The sequence below is a fragment of the Corythoichthys intestinalis genome, chromosome 1 (assembly GCF_030265065.1).
Source record: "Corythoichthys intestinalis isolate RoL2023-P3 chromosome 1, ASM3026506v1, whole genome shotgun sequence".
NCBI classification, from domain to species: domain Eukaryota; kingdom Metazoa; phylum Chordata; class Actinopteri; order Syngnathiformes; family Syngnathidae; genus Corythoichthys; species Corythoichthys intestinalis.
In genome coordinates this window covers 11,767,404-11,782,596 of record NC_080395.1, presented here as the reverse complement: position 1 = coordinate 11,782,596, position 15,193 = coordinate 11,767,404, and positions in this window count along the sequence as shown.

The window sequence follows — 15,193 nt, the reverse complement described above, 5'->3', positions numbered from 1 at the left end:
AAACACCAGGAAATACAGTAATTGAATTACTGCATTTTATTGTTGTCTGGGCGGCACTGTGGCTTAGTGGTTAGCACATCTGCCTCACAGTTCTGAGATCAAGGGTTCAATCCCGGGCTTCAGCCTTCCTGTGTGGAGTTTGCATGTTCTCCCCGTGCCTGCGTGGGTTTCCTCCCACATCCTAAAAACATGCATGGTAGGCTGATTGAACACTCTAAATTGTCCGTAGGTATGAGTGTGTGCGGGAATGGTTGTATGTCTCCTTGTGCCCTGCGATTGGCTGGCAACCAGTTCAGGGTGTCCCCTGCCTACTGCCCGTAGTCGGCTGGGATAGGCTCCAGCACCTCTGCGACCCTCGTGAGGAAAAGCGGCATGGAAAATGAATGAATATTGTTGTCTGTGACTGGAGTTTTATTGTATTATCAATCCCATCCAACAAAATGATGGTCATATAGTAAGCCTTATTTTTTTCTCATAAAAAATAAAACATAGCAATGTTATGAAAATTTGTTAATTTTTCTATTAAAAAATGTGGTCTTTTTTATATTTTTAAAATACTGTACGAACACACACAACAAATGTTTACTATCGTATCGTTTTCACTCTGTATCGAACCGTATCGTTCTTAAACTATCGAATCGCTCGGCCTTAAAAATGTATCGTTTTTTAATCGAATCGTAACCTGTGTATCTAGATACATATCGAATCGGCTTCATGCCAGAGATTCCCAACCCTAGTATTTCCACCAAGTTGATGTTGTCCCTGTAGACGCAAAAATATGTGCTCGTCTCTTAATGTTCATTCAAAATAATTGGTAACCTTTTATTTATTTATTTTTGGAAAAAATAGACAAAATTCAGAATTGCCACTTTTCATCGTAAATTTCATGAGCCTCCTGGGTCGTCGAATATTTAGGAAGACTATTGTGCATTATTGAGAAGGCGCAATGATTTCCGCCATATTTAATAATGATATATTTAATAAAAATCTCATTGGGATAATATTTAAAAGGTACTGTAAAAATGGTCTTGAAAGTTCTTTTAAAAGAGCTTGAATTTGGCCATTAAAAACGTATACGAACCCTGCCACTAAAATGCAGGGGTGAGTAGAGTAGCCAAAAATTATACTCAAGTAATTGTAACGTTACTTCCAAATAATATTACTCAAGTTTCAAGTAAAATTAGTCATCCAAAAATTTACTCAAGTACAAGTAAAAAAGTATTCGTTGAAAAGAATAACCCCTACAAGACCCATCAGGGTATGACTCTCAACAAGCACGGGAAGTTTGGCGCAGATATGTTGTATATCTGCTGAGTTATGACTGTTCAAAGTTTTTTGCGAGACAAATTGTTGGCAGTCATTTTCACTTTCCTGTTAGGACCCCTCCGCTTCAACGAAACCTCAATATTATTCATCAGGCATCTGAACACAGGTCTTAAGGCTCCCCTGATGCAGGTTTGAGGTCAACAGATTTTTTTCCCTTGGAGGAGGAACCTGTCTCGTAAAAAAAGGCATTTCCTGTTCTCACTAGGGGGCGCTAGGCCTAATGGGTAATATTTCAATGCACTCGTGTTAAGGGTGGGATACCGCACATACATGCCAGATAGGAAAAAGATTGAACGTTGTGTCAAGGAACTATTAGTCATTTACTGAATTTGTCATTTTGCCGAAAAAATGCCCGACTTTGGCACCACGCCCAGGTCAGACCCGTGAATGAAAACGCACCATTTAAAAAACTTAAGATCTCATATGTCTCCTGAACAGTCTCACCAATTTTGAAGATGATCCAACTAACTCCCTCGGCGAAAAGGTCTCAAATGTGCACCCTGTAAATCGATAACATTTTCATATTCGATCCAAAATAACCGATTTCCTGTTGGGTTGGGAATATGGGTGTAAATGCTTTTTTTGAAGCGGTTTTGGACAAGGTATAGACTCCCCAAATTTCATCGCTCTACGCTGACAGACCCTAATGTTATAGGCCAATTTCAAAATTTCAAGGGGGCGCCACCGAGCCATTTTGTTACATTTTTTTGCAACATTGCAAAATTATCGAAATTTACAATTTTCCACACGTATGTGCAAATTTTGGTGACTTTTCGTGCATGTTCAGGCCTCTAAATTGGCCGTTTTCATTTGCCATGAAAAAGAAAATAATAATACTTTGCAAAACAATAGGGCCTTCGCACGCCTAGTGCTCGGACCCTAAATATATACCACCCGTCTAAAGAGCATGAGCGCCTCTAGTGGAGAAAAAACAGTGTTGCCTTTGATTGGTATAGTGGAACATGTGGTTATTGTTGCAACGTCTCATTGGTGAAAATGAGAGCCTCTGTCGGCATCGCTGGCAAAAATAAAGTCAATATGTAGAATAAAGAGGAAAAATGTAACAAGTCCATAGTGTAGCCCAAAGTAGTGGAGTAAGAGTCACGTTTCGTCTTTACAAATCGACTCAAGTAAAAGTAAAAAGCATTGCATTGTAAAACTCCTCTAAGAAGTACATTTTTCTCAAAAAGTTACTCAAGTAAATGTGATGGAATAAATGTAATGCATTACTTCCCACCTCTGCCAATATGTCAGCGTTCAATATATTGTCATGCAACACATTTTTAACTTAAAGAATGCTTCTCGGGCCAGCATAGTAAAACATGAAGTCAATGAATTCATCTATGTATACAGGTAGTACCCGGTTTACGAACGAGTTCCATTCCTACGCTGGAGATGTAACCTGAATTTCCGCATGAGTCGGAATTAACTAAGCTTGAGAACGAAAAACCGATACGACCGGATATCCGGTTTTACAGGTGAGAGATACAGCTGTATCGATAGTAAAGTTACCATTCGACAGTGATTAGTTAGGGTGCAACAGTAAATGTATTTGTATTGAACCGTTTCGGTACGTGGTGCTCGGTTCGGAACGGAGGCGTACCGAACGAGTTTCTGACGTAATGTAGCCCTTACTTTTCGAGGCTGTGAGTCGATCGGGTTACAGTTTCTTTGTGTAGTTTATATTTACTCAGTCTTCTCCACTATAATGAGCACCAACACGGTAGGACAGTAACCCGGAAACGTCAACGCCGCGAGAACGCAGTGAAACGCGGGCGTTACAAGTCAATCAGCCAATACACACCAGTGCGGCTGCATGTTAGATGCGTCCAAGAAGCGGCTCGACACGACGCACGTGAAAAGATGGCAGAGTTTATTATTTGACGCGATACGCGACCCTCCTGCATCAATACTACTACCGGTAGCTTGGATCGGGCAGACCGGAAGTCACTCATGTAAAAATACGGGGGATCCGGTCCATTTTCAAACTAATATGCAATCGTAACCCACTTATTGAGTCCATCAGATCTCCTGAGTGGTAGATTGGGGCACAGTTGACTTGTCTTCGTTGATTTACTGCCGTCTTCTCTGCTATAAAAATAACCAACACGGCCCCGTGTTCAATACAAAACCCTCCTACCACAACAAAACAAGTAGGAACTAATATTCTTATAGGAACTAAACTTATACAACATAAAATATACAATATAAATGAATACTACATCACATTTGTAAAATATAAACTCATAATAAAATAAACAATAGCCCATTTAAATAAAATAAATTAAAATGAGCTAAAACACCTGTAATTAGATAATAAGAGTAATACACAGATCCTGCTTACACAATTAAATTTATTAATTTCTATCTGGCACTTTAACGTGAGAAAATCCACCAATAAAGCTTTTGAAAACCGTTCAGAAGAAAAAAAAAGATTCATTGAGGCATTTCATTTGTAAAATACATGTTAAAATCTTTGTCATTGGGATTTCTTTTCTCTTTAGCACAGGACTTCTTTTTTTCTTCTTTCTTTCAGAAAGAAAGCTGACCAATACGCGGGGTCTGAAAGGCAAATTGTTTTTGGATTGTCTTTAAATACACACTACTTTTTGAGCAGGATTCTAGCTTTGTATAGGGTAATGTTCCTATTGTTGAAAGCACAAAAGTGTAATAAACAACTGGGACATTTATGTTTTGCATTATGTTTTCTTACTGTACTGAAAATGAACCGAACCGTGACTTCAAAACTAAAGTTGCACCGATACCAGTATCGGCAGTGGCCGCCGATCCGGCCCGAATTGGTGATATCGACGATTACCAACATTTAGGGCACCGATACCATCTACTGGCATCACTTGAACGCAAATGTATTGTCCTCCCCACGTGAGCTAACTTCCCAAATCCCGATTCATGACATCTGTATGACTATTTCTCGAAATTACCAAACGAAATTAACACCATCGTCTTCAATATTAAGGATGATCACTACAACGCATATCTGCGATGTTACGCTGCTTTTCTAAGATGGCATTCACAAACGATTAGCATGCGTAAGCTAACTCCTGCTGTTGTCGCGCCGATGGGATCAGAAAGGTTGAGACCGTGGGAGACTAAGAAAACTCATGGTTTCATGATGAACAATGAGTGGCAAATTAAAAAGCGCCGTACTTCAAACTCGTCCTGTTTATGAAAGTCGATTGTCATACGCTGCTGCTGTGCAGTAATGAGCAGAAGTGACTTGTGTGGCCAGAAAACACTCAAGCGGCGCAGCGTGCACACTAGATATCATCAAATAGCAACCTACTGTAGATGTGTTACATTAGATGCCATTAGCTGCGTGAGCCCAGAGCGACGCGTAGTCCATATACTACATTGATGAATTAGAAACCGTCATGACTGAATGGAAATTAATCAGGCCAAATCAATCCATACCAGTGACGATAAACAATGCTGCAAATACTGTTAATTCAGTACATGTTACAGATGGACTCGGACCACAAATAGGATGTTTTGCTTATATGGTAAATATCGCTGCTAAAAGAGCTGCAGCAATCAACAGTGTGCCCCACTTTACATACAGTAAAGATTGTTCTCAGCACTTTTATACAAAATTTCTTCAGATCAGTAAGAAGTAAGCACATAAATATTATGCACTAAAATGCTTGTTTATATGATGCCACTGTTATTTTTGCTTGTTAGCAAATAAAAAAATATTAATAATGATAATAATAACAGTTGTATTTTCTGTTTCAGAGCATTAAATGTATTCAATTGTATTGAAAATCGTACCGAACCGTGACTTAACTGTATCTTTGCATCCCTTATACGTGTATATGTGTATATATATATATATATATATAAATATGTTTTTTGTTGTTTTGCAAACAGAGTGGTATCGGAATGGTATCGGTATCGGCCGATACTGCACAGCCAGGTATCTGTATCGGTATCGGGCCCAAAAAATGGTATCGGTGCAACACTACTTAAAACCGAGCTACGTACTGAACCGAGATTTTTGTGTACAGTTACACCGTTACAATGGCTAATTACTAATTAGCCATTGAATATTCAATGAACCGATAGTAGAGATAGAATTTGGCTATTGTGAGCACAAGAATCTGCTTCTAATGCCTAGTTCAATGCATTGCTTAATATGATAATAATTTAGCTTTTAGCTCACATGTTGTGCTTGTGTCATTCACCACACAGCGCACTTAGATTGTGACCGCCGTCGTGGTTGCCTCAACTTCCCACTCATTTCGGCAGAACGGCTAGTAGTCACCGTCATTACCCGATCGTCACGGGCGTGTCATAACAACGCGAGAGCTAACAAAACAACTCTAACGCACGCTCCGTAGCATTTTCTTCACAGCTCAAAACGAAACTAGTCGTGGCAACGAAGCAACATGCTAAAACAATGGACTGTTAAACGCTGTTTCTTAAACATGAAGATGTGGATCAGTTGATCTTCCTCAAGAAAAATCTGCCCTTCAAAAAAGATATAGACAGTGATGAGGAATAAAATAATGTGGTAGCACAGGCATAAGTGAATGACTTTGCTGTGTATAAGGTTAAAGTAATGATTATATACCTGTCTGTCTAAAATGCCATGTTTTTATTCCCCCAGTTATTCCAGTGGTAAAGCATAATTTATTATTTATTTATGATAACACGAGCAGGTTTATTTTTTTGCTAGAGCTGCTGCATATAATTAATAGTTTTTGCTGGTAAGATGTTTACGTGGAAAGTTTGCACTTAAATTACTTGCCTATTGTGCTCAAAACACCAGAAAATACATTAGTTAAATAACTGCACTTTATTGTTGTCTGTCACTGGAGTTTTATTTTATCATCAATCCCATCCAACAAAATGACGGTCATATAGTAAGCTTTATTTTTTTCAAAAAAAAATAAAACATAACATTGGTATGAAATTTTGTTGTTTAATTTAATCTTTAATCTTTTTTTATATGTTTGAAATACTGTACGAACACACACAACTAATGTTTACTATCGTATCGTTTTCACTCTGTATCGAACCGTATCGTTCTTAAACTGTATCCAATCGTATCGAATGCTCGGCCTTAAAAATGTATCGCTTTTGAATTGAATCGTAACCTGTGTATCTAGATACATATCGAATCGGCTTCATGCCAGAGATTGCCAACTCTAGAATTAACTTGCCTAAAACTCAAAACAACTATCCAAAACCCCGAAATAGACGACATTGTACTGTCCTCGCCAAGATGTTGGAGATAGGTCCATGTGGTTTCCTGACTTTATTCAGCTTCTCATGACATCAACACGTGCAGAATGAAACAAAAATAAAAATTGAATGAAATCAATTCATCGTCAATAATAGCAATGCAAATTTTGATACAGCAATAACAATAAAAACAAACGATTGGCACGTATGAGTTGGCGTCCCCACACCATTAAAAAAAAAAAAAAATCACATCAACTCGCCCAAAGTATTCGACCACAATTGAAAATGAACAAGAAACTGTACAAAAGGTGTTGCCTCTGGATGCTTCGAAAGTAAATGTGCGCACAGGGTCTTTCCTCTCTCACACTCGGCTTCTTCGTGGGAGCAAATGGCTCTTCCTTGTGTGTGTGTGTGTGTTCGCGTTCATCTTAGCGTGAACTAATACGTTCTTCGTGTGTAAATGCGCTCTGACTTGCAACCCTCACATGCGGAAGTACTACCTGCCCTACATTTCCTCCGCCAAAATAAAAGCATGCATCACAAAACAAAAGTCAACATGATTAAAAAAAAGACTGGAGACCCCAGTGTCCTAAAGTTGAAATTACATCAGTCGGGTACGTCGTAACTCGGGGACTACCTGTTTTTCTTTCTATATTCTCTCTATATGTCCGACGTCATTAAATCACGTAATTTTTTTTCCCCCATCCAGAGTCCCGCAGACGTCACTGTAGAAGAACTTCACCCTGAGAAGCACAATCCCGTCCACGTTAAACAGAAGGAGGAGCCTGACATGCCGTTGATCAAACAGGAGGCGGAGCCAGAGACCTCTGACATCAAAGAAGAAAAACAGGAAATTGAAATCCTCAATTTTCCAATGGGTGTCGGTGTGAAGAGCGAAGAAGACGAAGGACCAAGCGAAGAGAGCGGAGCAGCGAACCCTTTGAGTGACAGCTCATTTCAGCACCAGACAACAAAAGGAGAACAACCGGACGGTTTCTTAGCTCCGCTTTCGGACAGCGATGACATAACGTCACATTCTTCTGACTTTAATACGGATGAGGAGATAGATGACTTTGACCAAAATGCTTCAAAATCCTTAGACAAGTCATCATTTAAAAGAGACGCAAAGGAAGGCGTGGTAGGGAAAAGCTTTCCCTGCTCACTTTGTGATAAAACCTTTCCTTGGAAATGCTACTTAAAGACACACATGCGTAGACACACTGGAGAGAAGCCTTTTGCCTGCACACTTTGCGATAAAAAATACTCCACGAAGGCAAAATTAAACATACACACAAGAACACACACTGGAGAGAAGCCTTATGCCTGCACACTTTGTGATAAAAAATACTTCACAAAGGAAAATTTAAACTATCACACAAGAACACACACTGGAGAGAAGCCTTTTGCCTGCACACTTTGTGGTAAAAGTTTCACATATCAGCGACATTTAAACATTCACTCAAGAACCCACACTGGAGAGAAACCTTTTGCCTGCACATTTTGTGGTAAAAGATGCACGCATAAGGGAGGTTTAAACTATCACATAAGCACACACACCGGAGAGAAGCCTTATGCCTGCACACTTTGTGATAAAAAATACTCCACGAAGGCAAAATTAAACATACACACAAGAACACACACTGGAGAGAAGCCTTATGCCTGCACGCTTTGTGATAAAAAATGCTCCACGAAGGAAAATTTAAACTATCACACAAGAACCCACACTGGAGAGAAACCTTTTGCCTGCACATTTTGTGGTAAAAGATGCGCCCATAAGGGAGGTTTAAACTATCACATAAGCACACACACCGGAGAGAAGCCTTATGCCTGCACACTTTGTGATAAAAAATACTCCACGAAGGCAAAATTAAACATACACACAAGAACACACACTGGAGAGAAGCCTTTTGCCTGCGCACTTTGTGGAAAAAGATTCACCCGTAAGGATGATTTACACATTCACACAAGAACACACACTGGAGAGAAACCTTTTACCTGCACACTTTGTGATAAAAAATTCTCCACGAAGAAAAAATTAAACATTCACACAAGAACACACACTGGAGAGAAGCCTTTTGCCTGCACACTTTGCGATAAAAGATTTTCTCAGAAGAATAATTTAAAACTACATAAGCGCTCACACACTGGAGAAAAGCCTTTTGCATGCTCACTTTGCGGTAAAAGATTTGCTCAGAAAGGACATTTAGTAAGCCACGCAAGTAGCCACACTGAGAAAAAACCTTTGAATTCTAGCGTGTGACAAAATATACTGATTCTTGCATTTACAATGGAAAAAGCATTTCAATTTTATTATTCGGGTTCTCACGAGCCTCTTTTGAAAAAGTTGTTCATGCTTTTTCAGGCGCTGTTCTTTTTTACAACTATCTAATTCATATATGGTGGAAAACACAGAAAAGGTTGAAATGGCAGTTCTGCTCTTGCACCACTCTTTAAAATAAACTGCTGTATTTTAAGCCAAAACAACTGTTGTGTTTGATAGAACAATATGTTTATATGCTGCCATAGCAGAATCATGGCGCATTAAGCCCCCAAACTATTTTTAATACTGTATGTCTGTTTTACCCTGGAAACGCCCGTTTACAGATGTCGTGCAACCGCTTTTGTTTCAACACAGCCAAAAAAAGAAGGCAGGTAAGTAGATTTATTGTTCGAAATGTCTATTTAGTTAAAAAAAAAAAAAAAAACTTTAAAAAATTATTTACTTGTATATTTTAAACTTTTAAACACATTACATCATAATGCAAAAAAATGGTGTCTGTAAATCAGTCACGGATATCTAGCTTATAACTGTCGCTTAATTGTAATTTTTTTTGTTCGTCACATTTTCTCCGATGTTAGATGATAAATAATCGATCCAAACAAAAATTGGGGGGAAAAACATTAAAAGGGTCACTGTATGAAAAAGAAAATCTCTACCACTCCTTGATGTCTGTGATTTCTGCATCGCGACCCTTATTATATTACCATGTTTCACCCATTGGTATAGTAGGTTGGATAAAGTCAGTGTATACATTTACGAAATATTTAAATTCTGAGCCTTCAAATTTAGGTATTTTTAGTGATGACTAGAATTCGGATATGTTGATCATATTTATTGGATATTTTTTTGACTCCAGTGATCAGGTGAAGTGATGGAATTTCCAAACGCTTGATCTTCTTACCCAGAAGTTCCAGTACTTGAACGTCTATGGAGGTAGATTTGTGTCTTTATTATTCAATCAAAAAAAAAGTTGCTTCAATCAAATAAAAAGTTGCTTCAATCAAAATATATATTTTCAATCAAAGAAAACATCTCTTCAATTAAAAAAAAATGTGTTTGAATGCAAAAATAAATTTGAAACTCAAAAAAATATATTTGAAAACTTTTTCTTTGATTGAAAATTTTTTTTTTGATTTAAGTCAAGTTTTTTTTAATTGAAACACCATTTTTGATTGAAGTCATGTCATTTTGCGTTTGGACCACATTTTGGCTAGGACATTTGTGTCTTTATTATTCAATCAAAAATTAAGTCGCTTCAAACAAAAAAAAAATATTTTCAAAAGAAAAATCACTTCAATCAAAAATTTTTAAAAATTCAATTGTGGAAAAAAAGGTTTGAATGTGAAAAAATATTTGAGACTCAGAAATTCGCATTTGAACACTTTATTTTTCATTCAAACCGTTTTCTTTGATTGAAGCAATCCTTTTTGTGTTCAAGCCATATTAGGGGTAGGACATTTGTGTCAAAATCATTCAGTCGCAATAAAAGTTGCTTTAATCAAAAAACTATTTTTAATCAAAGAAAAAAATCATTTGCAAAAATATATATTTTTCTAAAATATATTTTTTTTATTTGAAATATATATTTTTTTTATTGAAGTATCACTTTTTTGAAAAGCAAAAAGTTTTAAACTCTTTTTTTTTTTCAAAGTGGAAAAAGTTTTGAACACACTTTTTTTTTGAAGTGGGAAAAGTTTTGAAGGCACTTTTTTTCGATTGAATCATTTTGACACAAAGATTCAACTTCAACGCTAGTTCCGGTGTGTTTGAGTGGCGGCTGATTGGGCCAATGGCATAAAAGTATGAAGCAAGAATAATGGCCATTGGCCACCAGGTCTCCATCCAGCCATCGGAGTCTCCTGGAGTCCAAGCCGATTATAGGGCACTGGTACGAGGGTGTAACATTGGCATTTCACCAGAGTATGGTGCCCTGCTGCTTAATGTGATTCAACACGGCGAACTTCACCCGCTGCCCTGACGTGACGGTTGGCAATCGGTTCCAACCGGAGTGTCCGCGACGCGCCGGTACAAGAGTGGTCGGCGAGTGGCCCGACACTAGCCTGCCCAGTAAGAGAGTGTACTACCGGCGAGTCGCCGGCGTCCACGCCTGGAGCCCCATCACTTCAACTTTGAATGAGTGTCGTGTCATTCGCGGACCGTCCACTCGACAGCCGGCCACCGCGCCTGGGGGGTGATATCGGGGTCCGACCAGTGTGCCGTTGCGGGTACTCCGGTGAAATGCCGATGTTACACCCCCGTACCAGTGCCCTATAATCGGCTTGGACTCCAGGAGACTCCGATGGCTGGATGGAGACCTGGTGGCCAATGGCCATTATTCTTGCTTCATACTTTTATGCCATTGGCCCAATCAGCCGCTACTCAAACACACCGGAACTAGCGTTGAAGTTGAATCTTTGTGTCAAAATGATTCAATCGAAAAAAAGTGCCTTCAAAACTTTTCCCACTTCAAAAAAAAAGTGTGTTCAAAACTTTTTTCACTTTGAAAAAAAAAAAAAAAGAGTTTAAAACTTTTTGCTTTTCAAAAAAGTGATACTTCAATAAAAAAATATATATATTTCAAATAAAAAAATATATTTTAGAAAAATATATATTTTTGCAAATGATTTTTTTCTTTGATTAAAAATAGTTTTTTGATTAAAGCAACTTTTATTGCGATTGAATGATTTTGACACAAATGTCCTACCCCTTATATGGTTCAAACACAAAAAGGATTGCTTCAATCAAAGAAAACAGTTTGAATGAAAAATAAAGTGTTCAAATGCGAATTTCTGAGTCTCAAATATTTTTTCACATTCAAACCTTTTTTTTCTACAATTGAATATTTTTAAAATTTTTGATTGAAGTGATTTTTCTTTTGAAAATATATATTTTTTGTTTGAAGCAACTTAATTTTTGATTGAATAATAAAGACACAAATGTCCTAGCCAAAATGTGGTCCCAACGCAAGATTACATGACTTCAATCAAAAATGGTGTTTCAATCAAAAAAAACTTGACTTAAATCAAAAAAAAAAAAAAAATTCAATCAAAGAAAAATAGTTTTCAAATATATTTTTTTGAGTTTCAAATTTATTTTTGCATTCAAACACATTTTTTTGATTGAAGAGACGTTTTCTTCGATTGAAAATATATATTTTGATTGAAGCATTTTTTTATTTGATTGAAGCAACTTTTTTTTTGATTGAATAATAAAGACACAAATCTACCTCCATAAACGTCTCTACTTCCGGTTCACTTTAGTGACGAGATTTGTCGTTCACTTGAGCAAACGAATCCATTCCGGTTCGTTCAGTAAAAAGATTCGTTCAAACAAATCGTTCAACGAATCGTTCGCCCCCCTCATCTCCCTCCCCGCCCAAACGAATCGTTCGGTTACTGAACGGGAAGTGACGTTGCCGAACGAATCACCAAAGACCGCTTCGCAGTATAGAGTCTACCCACGCACCACGTGTTCGCTGTAGGGTTCCGCCCACTTGTCCGTCATTTTGACTCTGTATTTGCATTGCTTTCAATTGATGGCGCAATTTAAAATGCATTTCATGGAAGACCCGGTGCTTTCTGATGCCGCAAACTCACTGGATCTGTTGCATAAAAGGCGTTATGAGGAAAAGCTTCGTTCTATACAGTCGCCAGATCCATATTTGATGCCCAAATCGATGTTTTTCGACCCACTGTCTTCGCCCTGTCTGCCTGACATCTGCTACGCTGATATTTAAAATGATCTTGTCCACACAAAATCGGCCTATTCTCACGAAAAACTTCAAGAGCTTGGACGCTTATAAATACTTCGTTGCTGGTTGGGTGAAACAGGTCCTCGTTTGGCAGGAATCTATCTTGTGCTTGGAAAGGTGAGTTACGAAATTTTCAATTCGAATTCTTTTGTTATTGCTAACATCCACTGTCAAGTCTAATGTATTTCATGTCGTTTGTCAATGGAGTTAAGGCTTTTAATGTTTATATGGTTTAGCGATAGCACGCACTACATACATACGTGTATGTTGTCGGCGATTAGCCTAGCAATGATCTTAATTGTGGTTATTTGTCAGCCCCGTAGACGAGGCCAGTTTCCCTCACTTGGTACCAGCTAAATATTATTCGAAAAATAACGATGGTGGAAGAAAGGGAAGTCACAAACATCTTGAATTTGAAACTATGTCGTACTACGTCGTATGTTGTCGGCGATTAGCCTAGCAATGATCTTAATTGTGGTTGTCAGGCCAAAACCCTCTAAATATATATTAAATGCATCTTACCGGATATAAAATGACTACTACATAGTCTCTGGTGATTTTTTGGTGTCCAATTTTCACGTCGAATTGCAGCCGTCCATTTCGCTCTTCTATTTGGATCCCTCGGAATACGGTAAAATTTCAAGTCTCTCCTTCCATCTTCTCTGTTAGTGCAACCAACAGCCACACACGCCTTCACCATTTTGATTATTAATGTTAAGGAGCAGAAAAACACGCCGTAAATAGGAGGAATGTATGTAGCCTCAATGGGGAAAAACGATGTGTTGCCGGCCAACATGGTGCGGGGGCGTGGTTTAGGGCTGTGTGTGACGTCACGTGGGTAGGGTCTATAACTGAACGGGAAGTGACATTGCTTGGTCCCTCCCTCTCTTCCACATTGACCACTCGTCGTAGTTTCAGAAATGAGTGACAGGCGGTATCATTCTGCTTTCACAGACAGCCTCGTCTCCCTCCTGCTGCTGCAAAAGCGAGGGAGAACTTCCGCGTCGTCTGTCCTAGTTCTATGGGCTCAAAGTCATGGCTCGTGCTTGCATTTCGATTTAGGACACGGTTAAACATTTTCCTTTTGTGAGGGGAGTAGGGGGCGGGGGCGCACGGACTTTCTTTAGCAGGTTCTTGATCACACATACAATCACATATACAGCATGATTGCTGTCACGAAAATAAAAATACATCGAAAGTTTAATTTCTGAATATGGAACGACCAACACATCATATTTACATCTCGCTCTGTTGTATTTTTGTTTTTTAGTATTAAGATGATCGTGTTGAATTTTTGCACTGGTATTAATAAATTAAATAATCCGGTCAGCTCCCCTGTCGTCCCCGCATCTCAGATCGTCAAATGCTGACGAGAAATAATTGTTTGCTCTTTACGATGTCGCCTTTCTACTCTCATTAGTCTGTTAAGAAAAATGTAGACATATTGCGACATCTCCCGTGTCCGCGTGCTTTGTTTTTTGGGCGCTTGAGTAGCACATGATGGACGGATTGACATAATTTGTCAAACCAACCAACACCTGACACGAAGAAAAAATGCACTGGTATTAATAAATAAAATAATCCGGTCAGCTCCCCTGTCGTCCCCGCATCTCAGATCGTCAAATGCTGACGAGAAATAATTGTCAGCTCTTTACGATGTCGCCTTTCTACTCTCATTAGTCTGTTAAGAAAAATGTAGACATATTGCGACATCTCCCGTGTCTGCGTGCGTTGTTTTGGGCGCTTGAGTAGCACATGATGGACGGATTGACATAATTTGTCAAACCAACCAACACCCGACACGCTGACACGAAAAAAAAAATAATAAAACACTTGGAAAAAATTGACATGTATATACAGTTTCATTGCAAATCAGTATTATGGTCAGGCCCGGAGTGACTAATCGGGAGCTTCTGGACGATTCCAGAAGGGCCGGCCGGCCAGATGGGACGGTCCGGGTTTTATTAAAAAAAAAAAAAAAAAAAAAATTACACTGTTATCATTTTTTGTTTGGTATTTATTTGTGACAGTGTCACTGAGTATAACTTACATTCTGTTACCGCTGTCCCTGTGGGCCGTCTTAAAAAAAAAAAAAAAAAAAAAAAAAAAAAGTATTTTTTTTTCCAGACTCATCCTCACGTGTGCAGACGAAAAATACAGCATGCAGCTCCGCCCCCTAATTGTAGTCTGTATTGAGCCAAATTAGCTGCTAATTCGGTGCTCGGATGGATAAAAAGAGCAAGGGTGGCGCTGAAAAATAAGAATTAAAAAGAGAAAAGCACTCGTGAAAGAATCGGCAAAATGCGCAAAAATAGCTATTTTTTTTCATGCAGCGACCTTGCTGCCTCAAACTACAGAGGATTACAACGAAAGTGGTAAGGCCAGATGGCGAATAAAATGCAACTTGCACCGTGTGATACGACAATATGTAATTGTGGAAACTTTGGCTTCTTGTAGCACCTCACAAGGGATATGTAGCAGCAAGCATTAGCCATAATGAACACACCACAGGTGCAGAGCTGGAAGGTAGGATTGCCATGTCGTTCAGCGAGTTAACATTAGAATTAATGTAATCATTTACGTGGCGTTTTTAAAGTGGAAATGGAAAATGGATAATAGTATCATTAGAA